The following is a 13,233-nucleotide window of genomic DNA, read 5'->3' as shown; positions in this document are numbered from 1 at the left end:
GGTATGCATAATGTTGTGAATGTGTATATCATGTATGAAATTATGAATGGACTGTTTATGGCTTAGAGTGTGAGCATATGTCCATTGTGGATGATTGTTGATGTTTGCATGACTAAGTGATTTAGCTTGCATATTGTGGCCTTTATGGTGGTAGCTAATTCCCATGGTGAGGAATTAGTGAGTTAGTATTGTGGATTGTTGTTGATGTTTGCATGCTAGGTGATTAGCGTGCATATCATAGCCCTTGGGGTGGTAGCTAATTCCCATGGTGAGGAATTAGTGAGTGAGTCACTAGGTCTCAAATGAGTGGGACTAGTGAGCTTGGTAGCCGTACCTGGATTTGGTCGGTGAGGTTGAACTATATGTTCACGAATAGTCGGTACCGCATGCATGGAGTCTCATTGCATAATGTATGTATGTATGGCGTATAATATGAATGGATGTATTCCAATATTATACGTGTGTTTTATGGTTGTGTTGAGTTTGAGTATGATGATGATGATGATTATGAATTGATATTGCCGTTGCTGTATATGTGTAATCTGATTAGGGTGATGATATGTGTTAAATTACTTAGCATTACATGATATTTTATAATGCTTATTACGTCGATTGAGGAACTCACCCTTACAACTATTTTTCAGGTAACGAGCAGTGATTGAGTAGAAGCTAGTGCTTGGAGTCTAGTGTAGTCTCCTTAGTGGGTCATGCTCTGGTAGATGTAACATCGGGATGGGATGTTTTACTATGTTTTCTTTTGGTTGTTGAACAACTTTACATGTAATGTATTACATGGTTTGAATGTTGCTAGTTGTATCCGCTGCGTATTATGCACATGTTTTATTTTGATTAAATATATGAGCATGACAGGATATTTTGGAAAATGGTGTGAAGTGATTGTGTGACACCCTTAATTGCATAATTACTCTGATTGATATATTGCTATTTTAATTAAATATTTTGGGGTATCTTAGAAGGGTGTTACACAGGGCACACGTTTCTTGTGTGACCCTTCTTCTTACGATGATAGCACCTAATAGCAGGAGCATTACCACCATAAGAATTTTGTAGAATGTTACCCTTATTCTTCTCAAACCTACCATCTTTCTTTGTGAAATTTATTTTTATGAAAAATCCTTCACCAACTGTCAATTGCTTGTCCTCCTTTCATTTGTTCAAGTCGTTAAAGTACAAGGCATATTGAACATCTTCAAAGGTTAACGAATATCTTCCATACAAGAGAGTTCTTTGAAATGATCATGAGACCTAGGTAAATCACACAACAATAGAAACGCTTGATCTTCATCATCAATCTTGACCTTGATATTCTCAATATCTAGAATCAACTTATTAAACATATCCAGCTGCTCAACCAAGACTTTCTCTTCATTCATTTAGAATAAATACAAAGCCTGCTTCAGGTAGAGACGATTGACCAGCGATTTTGTCATGTACAAAGCTTCGAGTTTCGTCCATGCATCAATTGCAGTTTTCTCCTTCGAAACCTGCTGGAGAACCTTATCACCAAAGCTCAATACAATGGCGTTGTGGGCTTTTTTTATCATCATCGTCTTCTCCTTATCCGTTAGGGTAATATCCATCTTCTATGATCCTTTCAACACTTCTAACAAACCTTGTTGAACCAGTAGGAATTGTATCTTTAAGTGCCACAAATCTAAATCATTCACGCCGGTGAACTTCTCAATCTTATACTTTGTTGACAACATCTTCTCCTCCATGATCACCGCACCAATTTTTTATGAACTGATGTTCAAGGAAACATAATATGAACGGTTTCTCGATTAACAAGAAAACCACAAAGTATAAGAGAAGAGAGAAGAGAAGAGAAGAGAAAAAAGCAATTCAAAATGGTTAAAAAACTAGATTCTTGATTCAATTACACATTATGGAACAATGTTACAATTGAATCTCAACCACACCACTTTCTCCACCTAAATAGGACTATCAAGGATTGATGGAGAAGTGAGAACTAGTATGATATTTATAAGAAAATTAAACCCCTGGCTTTCAACTAACATACTAAACAATTATCCCAACAGGATGACCCAATTCAACATGCTAGCTTAAACAACAAGCTAACATATTTTGACAATATACTTGAATGGACTTTGACTACAACATGGCCAACTCTTGTCGAACCATGAAACTACCTTTTCGAGACTAGAGTTCGATCTAAATACTACAGACCATTAACAATTTGATATATGGAGGAGACTTTATAACTTACATGATTGATGGAATAAAACAAAATATACATGTTTCACATTTTTGACAAAGTACTTTGTTTAAAAATTATTCATTATTGATATGGTTTTATATTGAGAGTATTATAGTATATAGTTGAATAGTGGTCTCATTTTGTTAAGAGCCCAATGGAATTTAATGAAGTATTTATACATCAGGAAAGCAAGTAAACTAAATAGAAAAACAAATCTTTCAAGTTGGTAACTGGTTTCAAACTACTTGTAATTAGTTATACAAAACTTATTGCCAATAGTGGTAATTGGTTATACAAAACTCACTTAAAATTGTGTTCCTCAGGAGACAGATGTCAAACACGATATTGAGACAACTGATCCAACATGACATATTAATATGACAACATTGTATAATATCTTAACCTATATAAGATAATGAAGCAGAAAAGGAATAAAGAGAACACAAGAAATTGGTAACTCATTTCGGTAAAACAACACCTACATCTGGGAGGCAATCTACCCAAGAAATAAAATTCACTACTTTGAATTAGAACAATTAGTCTTATAAGAACCCCAAACCCTATGAAGTTTTATGTCTCTCCATAATCCTAGTAACTTTCTATTTAGGCCTCCCCTTAAATATGAGAACTCACTCACTTTTGTTGTGAAAGAAATGCCCAGAAAACAGAGTATGATCGTTTTCTTGATTAACAAGAAAACCACAAAGTAAAATAAAATAGAGAAGATAAGAGAAAAATAATTCAAAGTGGTATAAAACCGGATTCTTGATTCAATCGCACATTAAGGAACAATGTTTACAATTGAATCTCAATCACACCACTTTCTCCCACTTATTAGAATTATCATGGATTAATGGATAAGTGATGACTAGTATGTTATTTATAGGAAAACTAAACCTTGTCTTTCAACTAACTTACTAAACAATTGGCCCAAGAGAATAACTTAATTTGACATGCTAACTTAAACAATAAGATAACATATTTTGACAGTTGCACTAGCTCTTCGACTTCGATAAGGCTCTTTGACATTGACATAGTTTGCTCTAACACTAGCTTATAACCTATAAGCTAGAAATCTCCACCTTGGAACAAACTTTGAACCACAAAACCAGCTAGCTATCACCATGCAGTCATATGAGCTGCATATGGTGGAAAAAATTGTAACTTGGAATTGCATTGGTGATCATATCAGTAACATTGTCATCAGTAGAAACCTTCAGTAATGTCTTGGTGATCAAATCACATGTAAAAGACACGACCCATGTCAAGCCTCAGAGACTGGATTTTAGTCTTCCTAGAGGACTCGATGGAGGTCACACCTAAAAGCTTAAACTCCTCACCTGAAGGACTTAGTGTCTCCTCAGGCGGTATTATTTCCAATAAATCACGCCTAAGAGATACAACCTATGTCAATCCCAAAAGACTGGGTTTCAGCCTTGCTAGAGGGCTTGGTGGAGGTCCCACCTGAAAGGTTAAACAACTCGTCTGAGGAACTCAGTGTCTCATCATTCGGGCTAAACATTACAGTGTCTGAGGAACTTAGATTCCTCAAACTAATCATGCTCTTGCCTGAGGGACTAAGTGTCTCCATGAGCGGGATTATTTACAATAAATTACGCCTAAGAGGCGTGACATATGTCAAGCCTCAAAAATTGGATTTTAGCCTTGCTAGAGGGTTTGATGGAGGTCCCTCCTAAAAGGTTGAACGCCTCACCTAATGGACTTGGCGTCCCACTAGCCAAGATACCTGTTATTATGTCCAGAAGAGTATATACTCCTAAGGTTAACTAAAACCTCACAAGGGGAAGCATCGGTTCTCGAGATACTCCCATTAGTCGCAGGTAAAAGCACTTCGCCTTCGACTAAAGGTCTCGTGCCTGAGAGACTATGTAGTGTTATATTTCAAAAAAGTCTTGCTTAGGGCGATGCCCAGGGACCTCCCTATGAGAAGGCGACGACATGAGGTCGCCCGAAGGGAGGTACGCATCGCCCTTAAGTCTTTCCAGCCCATGGAAGAAAAAACATAGGATAATACGTGTCTTGGATGAAGAGAAAGTGAGAGTCGTTACTGACTCATGTATCTCTTGGAAATATGGATTCAATTGTCCACCATTTGAGTAGGTTGGTAGTGGCCTTTTTCGAGGAAACCGTAAATGCTGGAAACTCATATAAATACATTACCCTTCAATGGGATAAAAGTCACAATCTAAGTCGTACACATTCTCCACTACTCAAAGAGAATTATGCTCCTGGTAGTCGTGACACACTGTCAACCTAACCGTCCGCCTATAACCCAACAACGCTGACCACTTACAGGGCCTCTCTCCTCATGTGAGTTGGTCTCTTAAACAACCTCAAAAATACCGCACATGGTTGCTCGCTTCCGTGAGCAAACCCTAACTCCCTAAATTATTATATACCTACTAATGTCTTTGAGTCTCCCCGCCCTTGTAGGGGAAACACGCACACCCAGTAATTTTTGACAAGTACAAAATCAATAGAATTTTTTGGTATGCTTTGGAATGAGACAATTGATTTCCTTATATAATGGAGTAATCTAGCCAAGATATCTAATCTAACCAATGTGGGACTAGGGAATATTTTCAACTAACACACAAACACACTTATTTTTTTCTAAAAATATGGGACTTAAATTTTTTTTTCAAATTCACCTCCCTATCAAAATATTGACATGTTCCAACAATCCCCCACTTTAATTTAAAAAATGTTTCATAAATAACATCAAAGGTTTCTAAGATTGTGCATAAAAAGAGATGTCTACAAGTAGGATTCTGATTCAACAAGAGTGACACAATTTTCTTGAACTCTATCTCAGACACCAAACCCAGACGCAACCTTTTCTTAACATGTATTATAATAGCTTATGCTTTAGTGGTCCTGCATGTGTATCCTGATTTAGTGAAGGCTCTAGGAATTCTGCCTAAAAATACCATAGAAACCAACATAAGTTCCACAATCACATAGGTGACTCTATCAAGAGTACTCTTTTACCTAGGTACTCCCTCATACACAATATAAATTTCATAGTTTTTTATTATCTCATCCTCTTATCTCTTCAGGATTCATGCTTCTCTTATTCACACTAGCACAATCACCTCATATTACTCACAACTTGTTATTACCCATTGAACCTATTTCTTAGGATCTTCAATCTATTAGGTTGGGCTACCATCATGAGCAACTAATTTCTCTATAAGCATTAGTCCAATATTCTTGTTTATATTATAGGCTTTCTCTCTAGCTAATCCTTTCGTCAACGGATCAATTAAATTTTCATCAGTGCGTACATGATTCACTCTTATAGCTCCTTTAGAGATACAATCTCTAAATGTATTATGATTTCTTCTAATTTGACATCTTTTACCATTATAATAACGGTTCTCAATTTTTACAATATTCGTGATACTATCACAATGGATCAACACAGTTGGCATATGTTTTTCCCATAAAGAGATCTCAGCTAAAAAGCCTCTTAGCTAACTTGCTTATTCAGTAGCAGTCTCTAATGCTATCATTTCAGACTTCATTGTAGACATAGCCAAGGTAGTATGTTTGTTTGATTTCCAAGAGGAAACTCCTCCAACTATACTCAATATATAGCCACCAATTTCTTTGGAATCACTCGATAAGGTATTTCAATCAGCATCATTGTATCCTTCAAGTACAACAAGAAATCTCTAATAATGTAAACCAATACTCATAGTCCTTTTAAGGTACCACATGACTAGCTCAATAGCTTTCCAATGCTCATTACTCAATCTACTAGTAAACCTACACAACAATCATACGACATATGCAATGTCGGATTTAGTATAATCAGTGGCATACCTAAGACTGTCAATAATGCTTGCATATTCTGTTTGTCTAACACTATCACTAATGCTCTTGAATAGTTTTACACTTGGATCGTATGGTATGTAAGCGGGTTTACAGTCAAAGTAGTTATATTTATTTAATATCTTCTATACATAATGAGATTGATCCAAAGAAATTCCTTTTTTAGATCTAGTTATCTTGATACAAAGAATCACACCCGATTCTCCGATGTCTTTCATATCAAAGTTGTTGTTGAATAATAATTTCACATCATTAACGACCTGAATGTTTGATCCAAATATGAGTAGATCGTCTATATAGAGACATATGAAAGTGAAAATGTTATTTTTCAAATCTGTAATAAATGCATTTGTCACTTTCATTCACTTTGTACTCATTCAATAGTATTAAGTTATAAAAAATTTCATGCCATTGATTTGGAGCTTGTTTTAGACAATACATATACTTATCTAACTCACATACCTTGTTTTCTTGCCCATGAATCACAAACCCTTCTGGTTGGTTCATATAGATTTCTTCTTCTAACTCACCATTTAAAAAATTTGTTTTAACATCCATTTGGTATACTAATAAGTAATAAATAGCAACAATTGAAATCAGTACCCTAATGGATGTAATTCTAGTTATTGGAGAAAAAGTATCGAAGAAATCTATATTTTATATTTGCCTAAAACCTTTGTCTACAGGGTGAGCCTTGTACTTATCAATTGTTCCATCGGGTTTTAGTTTCTTCTGATTGGTTTGCAACCAAGAGGCAAGTTTACTAAGTGTCGGTCCTGTTAGATTCTAGAGAATCTATCTTAGCGTCAATAGCTTCTTGCCACAAATATGCATCTAAAGATGACAAGACTTCTTGAATATTTGTTGGATCTTCTTTTACTGTATATGCCACATAATCAAATCCATATTTTTTAGAAACTCTTACTTGTTTACTTCATCGAAGTTCTGTTTCTACATCGTCGTTGCTTTCAGCACTTCTTATCACAAGAATGTGATTTGATTCAGTGCCCCCACTATTTCTCAGTTTGAAAGAATTTTTTTTTTCATAGAATTCAACATCGTTTAATTTTATGATTACTTAAACATTTATTACATAACACCTATATGCTTTATTATTTGCTGCATACTCAATGAATACACATTCATAGGCTCTAATGTTTGTTGCATACCCAATGAATACATATTCACACAAAAATAAAACATGTATGGTGTTTTAAAATTAAATTCATATTTTTTATATAAAAAACTATCACAAATACAATCACTCACTTTATTTATTTTATGGCGACAAGGAACCCTACTCACAACAATTCAATTCACCACAACTAATATCATAAACACAACTAATATCATTTACACAACTCGCATTTTCTTCTTAATATGATTCAAACAACAACCCCATCAAATAAAATAAATACTTCAATGTAGTGCAAATCATTACGTCGACGGACAATGATGGTATATTTATTCAAAGTTTACTAAGAAACAAAAACAAGAAGAAAAGAGTAATAGAATTTTTACAACCAAAGAATACTAGAGGAATGCCAAAGTGACTATAGCTTAAGAATATTTCATAAATAAACTTTTGTCAACATTTATATTTTAATTTAACTACTTCATCAAATACATTTCTACGTAGTATCTTCTTTTTGTTTAATAAATTTTAAGCTTAATAAATTTCATCATCTATCATGATGAACTGACTTATATCTTTATTATAAAATAATAAAAAATAAAATAAAAATATAGCCCGCACAACGTGCAGGTTACAATGTAGTATATGATAAAATTGGTTAATGACACAGTTTTATATTTGTGTTATAAAATTATTTATATATTTTTAAAAAAAATATTTTTATTATAATTATTTTTTATTTTAAAATCTATCATCATTAACGAGTTTATTCTCTTGAAGATTAAGACATTTATTTAAAGTCAACATTATGGTCAAATGCTTTCGAGTGAAGACTTTAGTTTCAAGGGCCATTGATGGTTTAACCTCTCAATGATGACAATCAACATGAAGATATCTCAAGCCTCATTAAGAAGATTCAAAATTCTTGTATGATGTTGATGCCAAGACTTGAAGCTTCAAAGTTGTGAATAAGAGGAAGTGTGAAAGCATGCATGGTCGTGTCTGTTTGAATGACTAGTGTATTTTAGAGACACATGGGTATTTATATAAATATTATGGCTAATCATGTACTAAATATTTGAGAAGTCTCTCATTATTTTATTTAAACCGCACAAAAAAAAGTCTTTGAGGCCTAGATAGTTAATTAGGAGAGAGTATGATTTATTGGAAGATCTTTTCTAATTGAATAATCGATTAGACCATTAACCTAATCGATAAGATCATGCTTAGTTGAGTCTAAAACTGGTTTGTACAACCTCTCAATGATTGGTAAAGACTATAGATCTAAACCTTCCTTTTGTAGACTTAACAATCGATTATTTAAATTGTCTAATCAATTAGCCTATTCAATTATAATATTGATTTGCCTCATGGATTATTTCCAAATTTATACCACACATTGACTTGTAAATAGAGACTTTCTCTATCACTTTTTCATACCTGTAAAACGAGTTTAAACCTCACTTTCACTTCTCTCATCATTTTTCTCACATATATTTAACCATAATGTTTCGAGAGTATTCTTGAGTCTAATTGAGGATCATTGTTTTGGGTGATGAATAATTTTTAATTTACAAAGAGCGCATTATCTCTTGTTTAAAATATTCTCCCTTATAAGTTTTTTGGTTTCGAGCTAAGCCACTAAAAGCTCTTCTATTTTGGGGGATTGTCTTAGGAAGTCTCCGTTTGGTTTGTGAGTTTCGCCTTGAAGAAAAATATCTCTTTTAAGTTCATGAAAATCAGTTAATAAAATCTCTATAATAGTTTTTGAGCTCTATCGAGTTAAAAGCTCTACCAGTTTGAGATCAGCCCGGTTAAAATCTCTTTTGGTGCTTGAGCTCATCTTGGTACAAAAGCTCAATAGCTTCAAGATTGGCCCAGTAAAATATCATCTCAGTTTATGGACAACCTTTTTAAAACCTTGGTTCGGTTTGAAGGATAGCTAACTCAAAATTTTGTCTTGTTCGAGATCAACCATTGGAAAATCTCTATTTGGTTCGGAGACTAACCGTTCTAAGCCTTGTTCGCTGTTTGGTTAGAAGTTAGCTTGAAAATGTTGTATCCTTGTATAAGGATGGGTGTGGGCAAATCCTTCTAAAAGCTCTCAAGTTTATTGGATACTTTCAAGAATAACTCTTGAGGGTAAAAGTAGGTCATCTTAGATCAAACATGTATAATTCTCTGCTCTCTCTCTCTCTCTCTCTCTCTCTCCCTCTTTCTCTCTCAACTCTTTCATTTTCCAATAACTTTATTTCCTTTGGTCTTCCACTGCCTATTTACTCACTTGTTTTTACAAAATGCTTTCAAACTCTGATTTAAACTATTTTTTTAACCAAAGTTTTTTAAACGTCCACAATTCACCTCCATTTCATCTATGGAGTCACATGTCCAACATACATGTAATACCATTAGGAAATTTGATATTCCTAACATGGCAAAGAGGCCTGGTGTGACCTTTATTATCATAATAATGACATGTAACTTTAGATGAAACATTCATTCTATCTTTTATAGCGAAGTAAGGGGTTTTCTTAAAATCGATCCCTTTATCGCTTAAAAAGTATAAACAACATTAGATTGTGAAACGACATGTGTCAATTGTACTTTTAGGTTTTCATTTTCAATTTTCAAAGCCAGACAAGTGCACATTCCCTTTTAACTACCATTTCAACTAAAGTATCTTAAACACATAACTGCTTGTTTATGAGAGATGCATGAACTTACTTTAAGGATTCTAAGGCACTATTAAGATAAGAAATCTCCCTCTCTCTCTCTCTCTCTCTCTCTCTCTCTCTTTCTCTCTAGAGTTTTAAAATTAATTTTCTTTGATGAGAGATTCTATTAAATATGCTTAAGGCACCAACATACATTTCTCAAAAAAATCAGAATCAAGATCAGAATCATATATCTCTGAAACTGTATTCTTTTTGTGCGCCATCAAGCACAAATTTGCATATTCATCATTTGAGCTAAAACAAGAAGATGAAGAGGAACGTTCACCTTCGTCTTCCTAAGCAATATAAGATATACAACCTTTGGCACGATTATCCTTCATCTTGTAGTGGTTTTTATCTTTCTTATTGTTATGGCTTAGACATGTTGTATGTGATGACCATATTTTCCATATTCATAGCATGTAACATTTTCTTCCTTTTTCTTTTCTTCTTTCTTATGTAGATGAGATTTCTTAATGTTGATAAAATTCTTGTCAGGGGGCTTGGGTAGGTGTTTCTTTATATATTAATTGTAACGCTTGACGAATAAACCTATTTCTTCCTCATTTGAAGAATCTTCGTAAGAAATTTCATCATCTTCCTCTACTTTCCTTTTCTTGGATGAATAACGTTTCAAGTAGATATCCCGCTTTTATTCTTTTACTTTCTCTTTCTTCTCGGCATTTACTTTGCTTCTAGTAAGCCTTCTTAATTCATTTTCATGTTAAGTCGGTTTTCTGAATAAAGTTGAAACATCCAAAGTTTTCAGATTGTGTGATTCCTTAATGGTTGTTACCTTAGGTTTCCATTCCATGCACATTGATATCAAAAAAATTGTAGCATAATCTTTGTTAGAAAGAGATTTAACAAAAAATTCTAGCTTGTTGATTAAGTGGAGAAAATGAGTCTGTATGGATTCCACAGTTTCACCAGCTTCCATACGGAATAGTTTAAACTCCATTGTCAGTATGTTAATTTTAGATTCCTTAACATCTTTAGTACCCTCATAGAGCACTTGAAGATAATTCCACATTGATTTTGCAATCTTATATTGTGAAATTGAGTCATTTACTTTCACCTTTAACACAAAAATGAATATGTTTCTCGCCTACAATTCATAAGATGTCTTTTTAGTTTCTTCACCTAACAAATCCTTTGAGAGTTTTTTGATAAAAACGCCATTGACCTCACTTTTAGGTATAAAAGGTGCATCAGTGATATCCACCCAAAGCATTTTGTCTACTAGCATCAAGTGAATGTACATATTGTCCTTCCAATAAGCATAGTTTTCACCTTTGAAATCTTAGCTCTATTGCACGCCCCCTTCGAATCATCGTTACCCATGTTCTTAACTTTTGGAGCCGTTAGACCTTATCACAATACTAGCTCTGAGGCTAATATAATATGAATTCAAATGGTCTTGAAGGGGGTTGAATAGACCTTCCCAAAAATTTGAAAATTTTAAAAAATTTACTTTAAAAAATAAGAGTTTTGTGTAGCAGAAAATTTACGTACAAAATGTATATGCGTTTTGGACGAAAAGAAGTGCACACTTTATCAAAAACATAAAATAGATGATATATGAAAAATACCAAATCAATCAATGTCTCGATTGACTAAAAATATATTTACATGAGGTGTGTAAGGCGAGTCTTTTCAATTGCCACGGAAATATATCTTATAGTTTTCATAATTAAGCAAAAGTAAGAAAGTTTTAGAGTCTTAATCTAACAAAACATAAAACTTATTTACGAAATCGCTATCAATATGATAAACCCTAATATCATGTAATTCCAATAAAACATTCAATCTAAACAATAAATCCTAAACATAATGAAAATAGAGAGAGAAAGAAGAAGATAGTACGTCAAGTTTATAGTGGTTCAACAATTCGTCCTCGCTTATGCCTACTCTATTCTCCAATGGTTGCCCATTCAAAAAAAATTCTTCCACTATAATTTTGAAAATTTTACATATATTCATTTAGTACAATCATAATTCATGATAATGTTGATAATAAAGATCTTCAATTCAAATCCTCTTTGAATGTACACAACTTTTGACACAAAATTCTTGCGAAATATTTACTCAACTTCGAATTCAATCTTCCAGCTTCAAGAATGCTTCTCCAAGCTTCCATTATATGAATAACTTTACTCAAACTTATTGGTTCCTTGAACCTTGAGCTGTTGGAAGATGTGAAAAACTATGAATTTGTAGGTAGGCTTCCACACAACTCTATCGAAGTAATCTTGGAGAGAATAAACTTCTTCTTTTTTCACTGGATTTTTCTATCACATCCACAACCATACACACACATATGCCAACGCTAAATAATAAAGAAATCTTCACAAAAATTTAATCATGAAACGACCCTCCTTACATAGATCTCACACCCTAAGATGGAAACTTAATTCAAAAAACAATGGTTGATGCAAGACATTGAAGATGAAGAGACTTTGGTTGCAAAAATAAAAACAAAATTCAAAGTCCTTTTTAAAGTTGAGATAAAAATGTGTGTTGAGTTATAAATAATAGAGTGGTTATGATAGATTTTAGAAGAAAAGATCTATATATGTGTTGGAGATCAAGCACAAAAATATGAGAAAAAACCCATTTGATTCAAGTTAAAAGCAAGAAGTACGAGTCGAGTCAAGAGAGTGAATAATTTGAATCAAGATCCAAGAACCAAGAAAAGTTATTCCCATGATTGGAATCAACCCTTTTATGATTCAAGTGAGGTGATTTAAGTTAACTAGATATGTGATTTGAATCGGGATCACATAACCAAAATCCAAAATTTGCGGCCAGACTTTGATTCGAGTCAAGCATGTCTATGATTTGAATCAAGCCTATTTGGTTTCAGTCATGCATTGTTGTGATTCGAATCAAACTCATAAAGGAAAAATCATATTTATTAGAACTATGTTTGATTCGATTCAGGCACTCCTTTGACGAACCAGACTCATAGAAGCAACATCTTGAGTTCTCACACAAAGTTTTATTCGAGTCAAGAACTTATATGATTCAAATCACACTTCAATATTTTCAAATTTTCATAAAAAAAGAAGTGATAATATGAATCAAGACTTTGGACGATATGCACCATTCTCAAATGTGTTTCTTAATCCAAACCTTTGACTATTTTACTAGAAACATATTGCTAAGACTTTGATCAAATAGTTTGATTTATGCATGCATAAAATTGATTAATCATTCAACCCTAGAATGCACAATTATGCGAGAAGACTCAATTATGATGAAATAAACCAAAAACTAAATTGAAA

Source organism: Lathyrus oleraceus, chromosome 4 (genome assembly GCF_024323335.1).
Source record: "Lathyrus oleraceus cultivar Zhongwan6 chromosome 4, CAAS_Psat_ZW6_1.0, whole genome shotgun sequence".
In the NCBI taxonomy this organism is placed as follows: Eukaryota; Viridiplantae; Streptophyta; class Magnoliopsida; order Fabales; family Fabaceae; genus Lathyrus; species Lathyrus oleraceus.
This window is presented reverse-complemented; position numbering follows the sequence as displayed.